The sequence below is a fragment of the Rhipicephalus microplus genome, unplaced genomic scaffold (assembly GCF_043290135.1).
Source record: "Rhipicephalus microplus isolate Deutch F79 unplaced genomic scaffold, USDA_Rmic scaffold_18, whole genome shotgun sequence".
NCBI classification, from domain to species: Eukaryota; Metazoa; Arthropoda; class Arachnida; order Ixodida; family Ixodidae; genus Rhipicephalus; species Rhipicephalus microplus.
Window position 1 is genome coordinate 6302768 of NW_027464591.1, and position 14795 is coordinate 6317562.

A 14795-nucleotide genomic window follows, 5' to 3' on the forward strand; every position below is an offset into this window, starting at 1 on the left:
CATGTTACAGGGCGCACCGCTCTTCCCCGCCTCACACAGTTGGGGCCGCGCCGGGCGGCGTTAGGGCTAGCGTGCCGCTGGCATGGTCGGAAACAAAAGTTCTCGTGATTCACAAGGTGGGAAGCCGCTCTGCGGAGCTCCAAGCTCGCCCACCAACTCTGGGCAGTCCAGCAGGCCCGTGAAGCGGCGGAGAGGCTAGGCCTTGATGTCTCGGCATGGAAGACCTGAGCCCAGGCCACTAATTTGCCGGCCAATAAAAGAAGTTTTCGCACCACCACCACCACAAAATATTCACCCACCGATGAGGTGTCATTATCCAGATGACCCTTGAACTTCAGAAATCCACTAGTGCCGGAATTCTCCTTCATTGGGCCGAATTTCCAGGCGAAATCATTTCAAGAAGCGGTCATCTCAGGAACGCCGTATGTGAGCCGACGCGCAGCAGCGTTCCTTTTTCGGGGGAAGGGACACCTTCTCCGAGGGAGAACACAACTTTATTGTCGTAATTAAAAAGTTAATTATTAAGTGCGAAGCATTTCTTAGCGAACTTCGCCGACTTTGAGCGTATCTATCTATCTATCTATCTATCTATCTATCTATCTATCTATCTATCTATCTATCTATCTATCTATCTATCTATCTATCTATCTATCTATCTATCTATTGTTACGTTTGGCCCGGCAATTCATCTGGGCAGACGCCATTGTGCGTAAGCCGGTCTGTTAGGGATGCTTTCAACCCCATCAGCACCCAGTTGCAAGACGCTGTCCTGTGGATGTTCCAGGTAGCAGGCGGGTCTCCACGAAAGCTTCGGGAGACAAGCCTCTTGTTGAACGGGCTCGAACAGCGTGGGGGGGGGGGACGCCACTGTCGCTGGTCTCATTAAGACAACCTCTTGACTCGGCTATTGTCATATACGCGAGGACATTGCGAAGCACCTACAGCCCGAAAGCGTGGGAAGACGTCGAAGGAGCCGTTATAGGGATCGAGCGTTTGGACTGCCTGAAGCTAAAAGCAGCATGGACCACTGCTAATGTTCGGGTTAGCGGCCATCTCCCCAGAGGAGCTCGACCTTACCTCTGCAGACTCTACTTCATCGCCCTGCGGTGCCTTCAAGGCGTGGGCCGGGTGCGTCAATGTGTGGTGCGCTCGTGCTACCATTAGACCTTTTCGCCTAGCCGAGTGGTGCAATATCTGGACCCTTTCTGGTGGATGGATCAATGAGACTGCGTCACCTGACTTGTGGCAAGAGTAGTCACCACCTTCTTCACACCTCCGTGTAAGGAAACGGCGGGCTGTAAAAGCCGAAGCATTTTGTAAATCAGAGCTGAATCATGAACTGAATCTCTGTTGTACACAATGCGGGATCTTCTGAATCCCTGTACAGTTCCTATCTTTCAACTATCATATATATAAACTTTAGTTCAGTCTCTTTTAACGCGTCTCCTCACTGGCGACCATCGGCTATGCGGACGACAGCGGGGAGCCAGATACCGTAAACAAACCCGCCGTACATACCATCAATCATCGGCCCTTAACACTATCTATCTAGACACCTACGACTTTTAGCTCTCCTGGCCGTTTCGATTATGGTATCGATACCAAACTTGGTATGATATAACATTACTGTATGACAAACATAACTGACTAGTCATAACACGAAAATCTTGGCATGCATGTCACAAATGTCATGATTTACATGTCATAGTCTTGCTGATCTTGCGGTGGTTTCATTCACATATGTTGCAAAACTGGTATGGTATGACATGACTGCATGGCGAACACAAGTGACAGACCCCAACATCAAAATCATGACACGCGTGTTATGTAACAACATGATTACATGCCATGCTCATGATGCGATCGCGGCCGTTTCGCTAGCTTCACACGTACCAAATTCGGTATTACATGACGCGAACGGACGACATAGGTAAATGACACGTCCAAACATGATGATCATGACATGCATGTCATATAACAACGTGTCTACCTCCCACACTCATGATGTGCTTGTGGCCGTTTCGCTACCTTCACATATGCCAAAACTTGGTATTATGTCACGTTAATGGAGGACGAAGGTATGTGACGGGTGCAAACATGATAATCATGAGACGCGTACGTGTTATGTAAGAACATTATACACGGCACACTCAAGGTGCCAATACACTTCGACGTGAGCCGGTGGGCGTGCGCACCGGCGTTCATTTTGTCGCGCCAGAGATCAGTGAATCTGCCCACTGACCTTCATTGTGGATCTGCATGCCGTATACTCGCAGGCGCGCGCCGCGCTGCATTGCTTTGACGCATGCGCATTTGAGCGCACACGGCGTCCCTCCGAAACAAAGAGAAGCAAATGCGGTGCTGTATAAGTAACATCGTCGGCGCGAAATGCTGCTGCTGAAAAACATTTATTTACAGATGTTATTTACCGCGAGGGTGGGAACGGTCCTTAAGGGTCCGCCCCGTACAAACACTAGGTGGGCTCCCTCTTACGGGAGCCCATTGGCGTTGGCCGCGGCCCGGGCACGCTCGACCAAGGCTCGTTGGGCCATCAGGTCAGAGCAGCCGAGCAGGGCTGCCTCCCAGTCCTCCCGCGAAGGGTTGGGTAGTGGGGTAAGGTTCGGGTTTTTTTGGCATGCCCACACCATGTAGAAAATGTCAGAGGAATTTTCCTCACAATGTGGGCACTTCCCCGTGCAAGCGGGGTCAAAGTGTTTTATGATTGCCGGGCACAATAGAGTTTTGGTATAAAGGCGAAGGAGGATTCGCTCCTTCGCCTTCGTGAGGCCCTTACATGGTTTCGGATAGACGTTATGGCCGGATTGATAAAATTGTGTGACCTCCTTAAAGGTGTAGGCGGGATTGGGTTCGAGTTCCGGATCGGTAGGGGACGAGGATGGTGCCCAGAGAGTAAGCGCGCGGGCGGCGGCATCGGCCGTCTCATTACCATCGAGGCCCGTGTACTCCGGAGCCCATATGATCGTTAGGTGCGCGGGGGCACCCAGGTAGCTGCTGTTCTGCAAAATTTTATAAGCAAGGTACGGGATGTATTCCTGTTCAATATTGCGACAGGCACCCCTTGAGTCGGTGATGATGACCCTCGAGTACTGATCTGCGGCGGCTAGTGCGATGGCGATCTCCTCCGCATGCGTAATGTAATGTGCACGGAATGTGAGTCTGTTTACAACGGTGTTTTGGTGGACGACCACAGCCATGTGCCAACCACCGTGGTTCGGGCCGGAGGCGCCCACGTAGAATACTCCGAATTTGTGGCAGTAGTGTCGAGCCAAGGCTTCCGCCCGCGCGAGGCGTCGGCCACTGTAGTCGTCTCGGGTCATGTTAGCCGGAAGAGGGCGCAAGTGCAAGGAATATCGCCAAACTTCTGGAATCCGTACGCGCTCTTCCGTGTGTATTGAATGATTGATGTGTAGCCGGTCAAGGAGGCGGCGACCCGACGGTGTTTTAGAGAGTCTAGTATATTGGTGTGTCAAGTGTGCCTCTCTCAGTTCCTTGAAGGTGTTCAGCATTCCCAAGCCCAAAAGGCGCCGGTTACAGGTGCTGACAGGAAGGTCGAGGGCACGCTTGTAGATTTTGCGGAGAATGACTTCGAGTGCATTCTCGTTGGATTTGCGTAGGATTTCACGAATGCATGCGCCAGCCGCAAGGCATCTTTGCATCGTAACCCCCCGCGCTTGTTGGAAACCCGGCGGACCATCCGGCCCACCTGGTCCCCCACCTTACGCAATTTGGCCAATGTTGTGTCTGCTCTGTGATTTTTGTGTATAAAAAGCCCTAGTACTCTAATCTCATCGCGTCCGGGTATGGGTCCACTGTGAAGGGAGAGGTCGATTTTTGTGGTGCACTTTGGTGATGGGCATACGTATATGCACGCATTCCGATTTGGACGGGAAGCACTGAAGGCCGCAGCGACGGGCATAGTCATCCACGATAACCGCCGCTTGCTGCAGGGTTGCCTCTCTGTCTCCTGCCGAGCCGTGTGACGCCCATATGGTGATGTCGTCGGCATACAGCACATGCTGTATGCCTTCGACTTTCGCCCGCTGAGCGGGAAGTCTCATCATTGCCACATCGAATAGGAGGGGCGAGAGGACCGCTCCCTGTGGAGCCCCTCTCGTGCCTAATCGGTAAGGGCCGGTTTCAATGTCCTGAATCCGAATGTATGATTGTCGGTCAGTGAGGAATTGTTTAATATAGTTGAAAGTGTTTTGGCCGCAATCCACCTGTGAGAGATGTGTTAGAATAATTTCGTGGGTCACGTTATCAAAGGCCTCCTTCAGATCCAAAGCGAGCACAACTTTGTCATTCAGGGGATACTCGACTGGATCGAGGATCTCATGGTAGAGCTGAAGCAAGACATCCTGCGCGGACCGGTGTGGGTGGAACCCGAACATGGTGTCTGCAAATGCATTTTTGGTCTCCAGGAACGCGGACAACCTGTCGCGCACCATCGTCTTCATTAATTTTCCCACACAAGAAGTAAGGGAGATGGGGCGGAGGTTGTCCGTGTTAATAATGGCTTTGCCCGCTCTGGGTATGAAGGTGACCAGGGTGGTCTTCCACTCAATTGGTAGGCTTGTTTTCTCGATCCAAGTGGAATTGATGTAGGCAAGGAGCATGGTGTAGGCCGAGTCAGGAAGATTGGCAAGTAATTTCACGGTAATTTTATCCCTTCCCGGCGCCGTTCCTCGCCTCATTTTTTCTAGGGCTGCCTTCAGGTCGTGTAACTGGAACAGTTGATCTAGCTCCGCGTTCTCGGTACCTGCATACGAGTACGCCGGCCCTCGGGAGTCCTGCTGTGTGCATAGATATTGGTCTCGGAGTTTACATGCCAATTTGGCTGTGTCTCCGTCAAAGCTGTGAAATGCTCGTTGCAGATGCTTTTGTGTCTCTGTTCGAGTTTGGGTCGGATCAATCAAGGCGCGGAAGAGGCGCCAGGTACTCCGGCTGGACACTTGTCGAACGGACGTGTTGAAACGGTCCACCCAGTTAGAGTCAGCGAGCTGGGCCGCGTACTTTGCTGCTCGCTGGGTGAGCTCAGCGATGTGAATTTTGAGCTTTCTGTTGTGTTTTTGCCGGCGCCATCGGCGGACGAGGCTGCGCCGGGCCTCCCAGAGATGAAGGAAGTGGTTATCCACCGCCGCAGTCACCTCGGAGAGTTTAATTTGTGTTTCTGTGGAGCGTAATGAGGAAACCAGTTGCTGGGACCAAGTATGGTATCCTTGCTCCTCAATGGGTGTCGAGTTGGCGTATATTTGCCGAAACTTCGTCTAATCGGGTGATTTTGCTTCTCCGTAGGGTCTTGCCAAAGGATAGGTGCGAATGGTGGTGTTGAGTATGCATTGGTCGCTGCCGAGGGTCTCCTCAGTGTTGACCCAATCCGCATACTGGATGTTTTTTCTGAGGGTAAGGTCCGGACATGTGTCCCGGGTCACAGAGTTACCCACGCGAGTTGGGTAGACAGGGTCGGTGTGAAGGGTTAGGCCCAGCGTGCATATAAGTTCCGCCAACTTACGTCCACGTTTCTCTTCAAGTGCATACCCCCAAAGTGTGCTGGGCGCATTACAATCAGATCACCGGAGGGTCCCTGCCTGCAGCCTTTAAGGCGCGGCTAAAAAGGTCTGCGAATGTAATGTTGCTTAGTTTCGGTGAGCAATAAATGTTTAGCACGTGCAGTGGCGGGTCCTGTTTACGCAGTGGAAGGAGTGTCACCATCACGTACGAGAAAGCTGGCTTAAGGTCGAGATCAACTAGGTTGGCCGTATAATTTTTGTGCACGCAGATACAAGATAAACGGTCCTGCTGAAACGTAGTATAGTTTGTGGGTGTGGCAGCACTCCCTGGCTCCTGGAGGGCTACCACAGCAGGAAGGTTTTGAAATGCTGCGAGGAAAAGCCGGAGGTTGACCCGCTTAGTGTGAGCCTTAAAGCCCCGACAATTCCACTGGGTGATTTGGATGGGAGTGGCCGTAGTGGATCGTGGGGACATCCGAATTCTAAGGGTACCACCATGGTCAGTGGAGTTAACGAGCGATTGCGGTGGCGGTGCTCCCGAGCCAGCACTCGCGGAGAGGGGGTTGTCTTCGATTCCGGAGACGGAGCAGCTGTCATCATCCTCAAATTCGATCTGTCGTCGAGGCGTTTTGAGGTACCGGCCGGACACGTTCTTAATTGGGCCGGCTCGTTTGGTGAAACGCGCAACTTGTTAAGCTATCAGGGTTGGGATGGTTTCTGTCATTTTAGCAATGGTGGCATTTACAGCCGCTGAGATTTGGGTTTCGAGGACAGTTATACGGCTGTCCATACGGACCTCAAGGGTGTTCACACGAGCTTCGAGTGCGGTTACCGCGTCCGTTGCCGCCGCCCCGGTCTCAGTCTCCATTACCTCTACTGCAGGGGGAGGAGGAGGGGAGACTAGTGGGTCTGTTTGGCCTCGGCTGCCGCTAGTCTTTTTTGTAACGCTTCGATTTGTGCCTGAAGCTTGGCAATAATATTTTTGTCGGCGTTACGTGATGAAGAGGGGATGATAGGGGGGGATGAGGAGGCAGCCATACCCGTACCACCCACCTGGTTTCCGTTTTTGACGGCGTTGGCCCATGACCCGGCTTCGCCGCATGGTTGCGCCGTCGGCTGCTTTCCGGTTCCTCCAGTAGGGGAAGCAGGCTTGTCTGTCTTGGCGAGTTCCCGGCGTGGTGGCTCACTGGGGGTCTGATCTTTGCGTCGTTTCTTGGACGCCCTTTTGGGCTATCCGCCTTGTTGTGCGGCCACCTTGGAATTACGGTACTTGGCCGTACATGCTCGAGAGTTTGTGGCGTGTGCTCCACCGCACACAGAACATACGGGTACACATTCATGAGGGGCCCGCACCCCTTCCTCCACAAGCGGAACCTGTTGTCCACCCAGGTCACACGTATCCGGTCGTGGGTTGGGACAAGTGTCCATCCGATGGCCGACGACACCGCACTTGCCGCAGCCCGGGATCGTCCGGTAGTATGGTTTGACGGGGATCAGCATTGTGTCGTCATGAACGAAGCGTGGCTTCTCCTTGCCGGCGAAGGTTACACGCGCCTTGTTCGATGTGCCAAATTTACGCACCTTGACGATGGTGCCTGACCTCCAGCGTACGCTCTCTCAGAGCGTCTCCGTCGTATCTGTGTTGCGGACTACGATGACTCCGTGGCAGACATTGCTACCATCTTGTCGCAGGTACCCGTTGACAGAACCTGTCTGTGCTCGGTGTTTACCGCGAAGTCCCCGATGATTTTGTCCGCCGTGTCAGAGTCCGGGGTGTGAATCACGATTAAATTTTGCTCTCTCGATGGAATAACTGTCAGCGTGTCAGCTCGCTCGGGCCCGCGGTATGCCTTAAACGCGGTCCCATACCAGTTCTCTGAGAAAGCATCATGCAATGAGATGCACTCTCGTGGCTTTACGACTATTACATAGTCGTCCGGACTCGGTTTCGGAAACGGGCGAGGCTTCCATTTGGTGAGAACCTTGCCCTAGCTGCTTTTGACAACGTCTCCCACGACCTTATTCTTGACAATCTCGCTTCATCTCAGTGTGGCTCACGTATCTACAATTACTTCAGGTCCTTTCTTTCTGACCGCACGGCCACTATTGGGATTGGAGACCTCCGTTCGGACGTCATTCGTCTCGCAGGCAGAGGAACACCACAGGGCTCGGTTCTCTCGCCCACTTTGTTCAACGTGGCTATGGCTAAACTCCCTTCCCTATTACAACAGGTTCCCAACATCCAGCATGCCATCTATGCAGATGACATTACAATTTGGGCGACCAAAGGATCAGACGGAACCATTCAGGACGCCCTACAGGAAGCTGTGTCTGTGGTGCAAGACTATGCTGCTGCCGGCAGCCTTACGTGCTCAGTGGATAAGTCGGAGTTGTTATTGGTATACAAGCGGCGCCGCAAAACAACTGATTCTCCTGACATTTCGCTGTTTCTTGATGGCCATCCTATCCCTCTGGTACCACGAATACGCATTTTAGGCCTCTACCTTCAGTCCGACGGCAAGGCCTCGTACACTACACACCTTCTGGCTCAGCAGATAACTCAAATTACACACATGATCCAACGCATCACCAATCGCAGGAGAGGCCTCTGTGAGAAGGATGTCCTCCGCTTAGTACAAGCACTCATAGTTAGTCGGCTCACCTATCATCTTCCCTTTCACAATCTCTCTCTAGCTCAAATAAAAAAGATGGACATCCTTCTACGGACAGCTGTGAAGGCAGCTATCGGCTTGCCTCCACACGCATCTACACAACGCCTCCTTCAATTAGGAGTCCACAACACCATAACCGAACTCATCGAGGCCCAGCACAACAGTCAGCTCCAACGGCTCAAGCAGACCCGTCAGGGCTGCGCCATCCTATCTCGTCTTGGCTACCCGATTCCTTAAAAACCCGCACAAGTACCGCGACATAAACTTGCTTCTACTGTCCGCGCACTCATCAAAGTGCCTCCGATTCCACGCAATATGAATCCCTCCCGCCACGCCGGTCGTCGACGTGCCCGAGTTCAGGCTATGACACGAGTCTTTGGTGATGGTACATAAGACTTACAGGTACTTTACACTGATGCAGCACGCTACCCAGAGAAGTCAGCCATGTGTTTAGCCGTGACAGATGACACAGACGCCCTTGTGGCGTCTGCCACACTTCGCACTTCAGACAGTGGTCTGGCAGAGGAGGGAGCTCTCGCTCTGGCAATTTTTCACGCTACGACACTGTCACATAACTCCCCTGTCACTATTGTAACAGATTCACAAGCTGCTTGCCGTGCTTTCGCTCAAGGACTTGTGGCTGCACATACACACAATATCCTCTCTTCTGTATCACCATCCGCATTACGTCCTTTGCGTATCGTCTGGACTCCTGGACACGCCTCTCTCCATGGTAATGAACGCGTTCATGCGGTTGCCCGAGAGCTGACCGGCCGGGCTCCATTGGAAGAGCTGTCCAATCCAGACGACGCATCGACAGAACCACTAAACTACAACGCTACACTGCAGTACTATCGACAGAGCCGTTATACGTATCCTCCCCCTCATCCTTCACTTAACAGAGCAGATGCTGTCGCTTGGCGGCAACTACAGACCAATTCGTTTCCTTGCCTTTATATGCTAAATCGCTTTCATCCGACTCTCTACCCCTCCTACTGCCCCTTCTGTGGATCCGTACCGACGGTGTGGTGATGGTGGTGGTAGTGGTTACAAGGAAGAGAAAAAAGGCACCTAATTTCTGTCTGCCTTCAGGCGACACGGCGCAGTGCCTTATAGGGGTGGGGGGGAAGGAGGGATAAAAAGAATAGAAGGAAAATAGATGAAGAAATAGACAGGCAAGCAGCGGAAAAAAGAAGGAGATAGGAAGGTGGGGATCCGGTCGAAGCAGTCCAAGGGCGGGGCGCCACAATGCGAGAGCTGCACGGCGTCAGGAGACCGCGGAGGGCGAACCAGTCAGCGGGAGCTACGCTGATGCCGGAGATCGCGAGGGCACAATTGTCCAGCTTGAAATCCTGCGAGCGAATCCTCACGGTGTACCACTCCACGTGAGAATGCTCTGCCCCACAGGGCGTGCCTCCCATTCCCAATCCCACCCCTTCCTCTTGGGAGTCTGCACTGCTCAGCTTACGCCGGCAGGAACAGCAGCAGCTGGTCCAGCGGGCTCGCAGGGTCGCGCAAGGCAATGGAGCCCTGGACTGAGGGCCCCACCCAAAGAAGGCTCAGTGTGCATTTGTTATTAATAAATGTTTATTCTCTTGCCCTTGCGTCCCACAGCGCGCGAACCGGGAGGCTGCGTCTTGTCAACTGGCGTGCCGGATGCCGGGGCAGCGGTGGACGCCGCCTTCTTGGCGTTGGCTTGCGAGCGGCGTTCAACCGCGTCGTTGAGAGCTTGGCTACGAAACCTCGGTGAAGAAGCAGAGTTTGGCGTTTCAGAAGTCGTAATCGTCTCCCACGTCATGGCATGTGGGTCGTATCCACGCTGCATGAGAGTAGCGTCCATGTTGCCTCGGAAAGCCGGTCCCACGCCACCGGGCGTCGGCATCGCCGTTTGGCTTAACGGCGTCGCCAACGTGGTCGGGTGATGATCGGCCGTAAAGTTGTTAAAAACCGGCCCACCTGGGTGCCACTGGTATCCACGTGTTGCCTGTGAGTCGCCGAAACGATTGATGCTGATCTTGACAGGGTACTGTGAAGTTGCCCGTGGTTCTAGCCGAAAATCAGCGAAGCCAAAGCATAGCACATCCTACATCATCGCGCGCCTGCAGTGCCCCCCCCCCCGAAATGCAGCATGTCGAATTTCGCGCCGGTTGCCACCTGCGCCGACGGACGCTGGTCGTGCCGCTCGCGCCTGGCATCGCACTATAGAGTGCTAGCGTTTTGCTAGCGTGGCGTCGCCCCGCTAGCAAAACGCTAGCAACTAACATTGCGTCTGAGTATATTGGACCATTCATGGCGCGCTCGCCGCCGTTGCGCTAGCTCCACATGTACCAAATTTGGTATTACGGGAAGTGAATAGACGACGAAGGTAAATGACACGTCCAAACCTGATAATCATAATATGCGTTTCATGTAAAACATGACTACATGCTACGCTCATAGCGTTCTCGTGGCCGTTTCACTAGTTCTACACATACTAAATTTGGTATTACGTGACGTGAATGGACGGTGAATGTAAATGACACGTCCAAATATGAGAATCATGATATGGATTTCATGTAAAACATGACTACATGCTACGCTTATAGCACGTTCGCGGCCGTTTCGCTAGCTTCATATTGTTACGTGGTTTCGGCTCCCGGAATGTGCTGCGAGCAGTGTGCGCTGCGTTGAAAAAAGGGTGTCTAAGGCAAGCACTTCGGTTTGTGAATCAAGCAACGGGCACAGGTGGGCCACAGAAATGCCTTGTGGGAGCACTTGATTCATGAATCCAAAATTTACAAGGGGTAAACAAGTTCTGTTATCTGACACTGCTGAGCACCGTGTAGAGAACTGCCACATTATGCGCAACGAGTACGTCGGTGAGAGGCGTATATAGCGTAATAGTCACCGCCGGGCACAGCTGGTGAGCACAGGAAATCGATGTACGTCACAATTTTGGAGGGCAGGTGAACAACGTCGCTGCATTGTAATCGGCATGTAGGTTGGTACGAGTGTCACTGATTTGTGGCAGTTCAAGGCGGAGCACGCCAGCGGAGCAATCAATCAAAGCAGAATTGGCGGCAAGAAAATCGAGGCCTAGTATGAGGTCGTGGGGACATGTTGCAAGGAAGGTAAAAAAATTGCCCGCAGCTTCCCTCGGGGGAACACTGAGGAGGATGCGGAGCATATAATTGGTTAACGGGGTGTTAAAGTGCGACTTACTTGGGTCGATGGCTAAATTGGTTAACGTGGTTGTGAAATGGGGTGTTAAATTGCGACTTACTTGGGTCGATGGCTAAATTGGTTAACGTGGTTGTAGGAGGGGGTGTTAAATGAGTGAACACGTACACACGTATGCGAAAGGGCGGCGCTGGTCGAAGGGACGTCGATCATTGTGTTTGTGGATTCGTTGGAATTCATTTCACCGCGACCTTGGACGTCGACGCGCCGTACAAACCAACCGACGAGCGGCAACTGAGCGAGCGAGCGCCGACCTTGAGTATATATACAGCGCGACGGCGCATGCACTGTCAGCTGTTGAATGTTCTCGAAGCGCGACGCCACATGCGCGTCCACTGGAGAATCAGGAGAATTGTAGATGTCGAACGCGGTGTGTAGAGAAGGAAGGGTGCACAGATGGTGGAGGAGTGAAGCGCGCGCTGTGTGTAGAGGAGGAAGGGATGCACAGATGGTGGAAGAGTGGGCGACGGCGCGACGGTGCATGCGCGCGCGTCAGCTGTCGAATGTTCGAGAAGCGGTGCGGACGGCGCGGACGGCGCACTACAAGGCGCGGGTATAAGATGCTTTCGCATCTAAAAGGACGACCACTTGATGACCGGCTACGGTAAGTTGAGCGGTGCACCTACCGATGACAGGGACTGTTGCGCCATCTGCAACTTGGACGACACTGGTCAAGGGGGGCGTGAGGACCTTCTTCATGCGACGACGAAAATGCGAACTCATAATAGAGACGTGAGTGCCCGTATCAATCAAAGCTATAACAGGTGTGGCATCAACATATACTTCAAGGGTGTTCCGGTTCAAACGTAAGGGCAACAGAGGATTGCTGTAGTCCTCAGGGGCAGTGAATGCTGTAGACTCAGTGCGGGTCGTATAACGGTGGTTCGGTGGAGGGAATGAGTTACTGTACGTGGGGTACGAGCCAGAAGGCATAGATGGCCACTGGCTGCGGCAGTAACGAGCGATGTGTCCCGCACGACCACAGCGGATTCAGATTGGCTTATCATCAGCTGTTCGCCATTCAGACGGGTTCTTGGTTTGAAGAGAGTACGAACGGCGACGTCTCATGTCCACAAAAGCTATCGAGGGATCAGTATTATCCAGGGTGGGTGCAGTGGACAGGATACCCAGGTTAGCGAATTCCTGGCGGACAACAGCCTGGATCAAGGAGAGAGCTGGCGTTGAGGCGTCGGGCAATGTCGGTTTGTTGGCAGCCGGGCAAGCGGCCTCGAGTTCACGTCGGACGATGCGCGTCACGTCTTCGGTTGTAGACAGTGACAAGGAGTAGCTTCGCAAGACGACGTTGTAGAGGTGTTGGGTAGGCGCTGGAACTGGTGTAAAATGCGTCGACTCTTCACCTGCTCGAGACGGCGGCAGTCTTTCATCACGGCGTCGATGGTCGTTACGTTCGTAAATAGAAGCAGGCTGAACGCATCGTCAGCGATTCCTTTTTAAATGTGCGATACCTTGTCATCCTCAGTCATGTTGGGATCAGCCCTTTGACACAACGCTAAGACGTCTTGAATATAAGTCAAGTAGGGCTCAGTTGACGTCTGTGTACGTACGGCCAATTGCTTTCGGGCATCAAGCTGTTGACCAAACGGGTTGCCAAAAAAGGTCGCGGAGCTGTTGTTCAAACATTTCCCAGCTTGTGCTTTCGTGCTCGTGGGTCTCAAATCAGATGGGAGGAGTCTTGTCAAGATAGAAAATGACATTCGCAAGCATAACGGTTGGGTCCCAGCCATATTGCTTGCTAACGCGCTCGTACATACTAAGCCACTCGTCCACATTCGCGTTGTTCTCTCCAGTAAAGTTACCGGGATCACGGGGTTGCGTTAGGGCGACGTACCGGGTTGCTGTCGTTGCCGGGGTAGGTGGCAAAGGCGTACGTATTCTCACCCGGAGCCATGATAGCAGACTTAAGGAGGCGTCCATTGCGTAGCTCCGTTGTCAAAAGAGCACCCAGCTCTTCCACCAAAATGTTACGTGGAAAATAACAGTAGTCAATCCACAGCCACAACACAGCTCACCGGGTATCTTCAGCCCATCGACATCCAATCGGAGCCATTCTTACGTGTTGGTTTGGACCTTCTCGGTCCCTACCCAACATCCGCCACCGGAAACAAGTGGGTCGCGGTTGCTAGAGATTACCTGACTCGCTATGCAGTTACGCGAGCCATATGCCAACAAGCTGCGCTACAGACGTCGCTGATTTTCTACTACGCGATCTCATTTTAGTGCATGGAGCCACTATAGCCGACTGCTTACAGACCGAGGCCGTACGTTCCTTTCGAAAGTGGTTCACGATATCCTGTGTTCCTGCTCTACCCAACATAAGCTCACGACATTGTACCACCCCCAGACAAACGGGCTTACAGAATGTTTAAACTGCACCATGACGAACATGCTATCGAAATACGTCTCGGCCGACCATCGTGATTGGAACCTTGCCCTATGATACGTGACGTTCGCGTACGATTCCTCCCGGCATGGCACTGCTGGGTACTCGCCATTTTACCCTCTGATTTGGACGCGAACCAACACTGCCATTGGATTCCTTCCTGCCAGCCGCTGCGTAGTCTACTTATGAATATTGTGGGGATGAGGGTGCTGACACCCCCTGTGAAGTTGTTTGCACCGTGTGGCGCACGTGTCTTGCCCCAAAGCCGCATTTCGGGTGACGACCACCGGGCGATAGGTGGCGTTGTATTTGCGTTGAGCTCCACCATCATCATCATCGTCATGGGGTAGCGCTGGCAGTGACCCCTGGCGGAAGCGAGCCTTGGTGGCGGGCGAGAGTTGAGCGAGTCTCTTCTGCGCGTGGCAGTTGCCGCGAACGGTTGTCTCTAGCGTGGGTCCTCGGCGCGGGGCACCGCGGGCCTGCGCGTCGGGGGCCCTCGTGGTAAGTCAAGCGTTGGTGCCGCCGCCTTGGGTATGTTTTGTTGTGTTAGTGTGTTTGTCATTTTATTGTAAGTTTTGTCGTGTTTGTCATGGAGTGGGTGTCCTAGCGTGTTAATGACAAGTGATGTATCATTCGGCGGACGATATCGTCGTCTAAATTTGTTAAATAAATGTATGTATGTTAATTGTTTGATTTGTACCAACCACGTCTGCTGTGTCCGTTCACTCCAAGAGCATGGCGAGGCGCTCGCCTCGTCGAGACCCCACACTGGCTGCCCAACGTGGAGCTCTTGGAGCGCCGGACGAGTTTTCACGGTTCGGTACAAACAGAGCCCAAGCGGTCGCAGTTAGACAATCACAGCCACAGTCTTATTACTCACCGGCACAGGCAAAAGAATGGTACGATTTGAAAGATATGGATGTTGTTTATCTAATTCTTTATTTATTCGATTTACATACACAGATACACAAG

The 14795-nt window shown here is 53.0% G+C and overlaps 1 protein-coding gene across 2 annotated transcripts in view; it reads left to right on the forward strand.

Moving 5' to 3' along the window:
• Positions 1-14779, forward strand: part of LOC142785105 (uncharacterized) — a 33174-nt gene extending 18395 nt beyond the window's left edge. For both annotated transcript variants that reach the window (XM_075883534.1, XM_075883535.1), the window contains one exon: positions 1-14779. This exon is cut by the window's left edge. The gene's annotated coding sequence lies outside the window, so the exon portion shown is untranslated.
• The last annotated feature ends 16 nt before the right edge of the window (positions 14780-14795 follow it).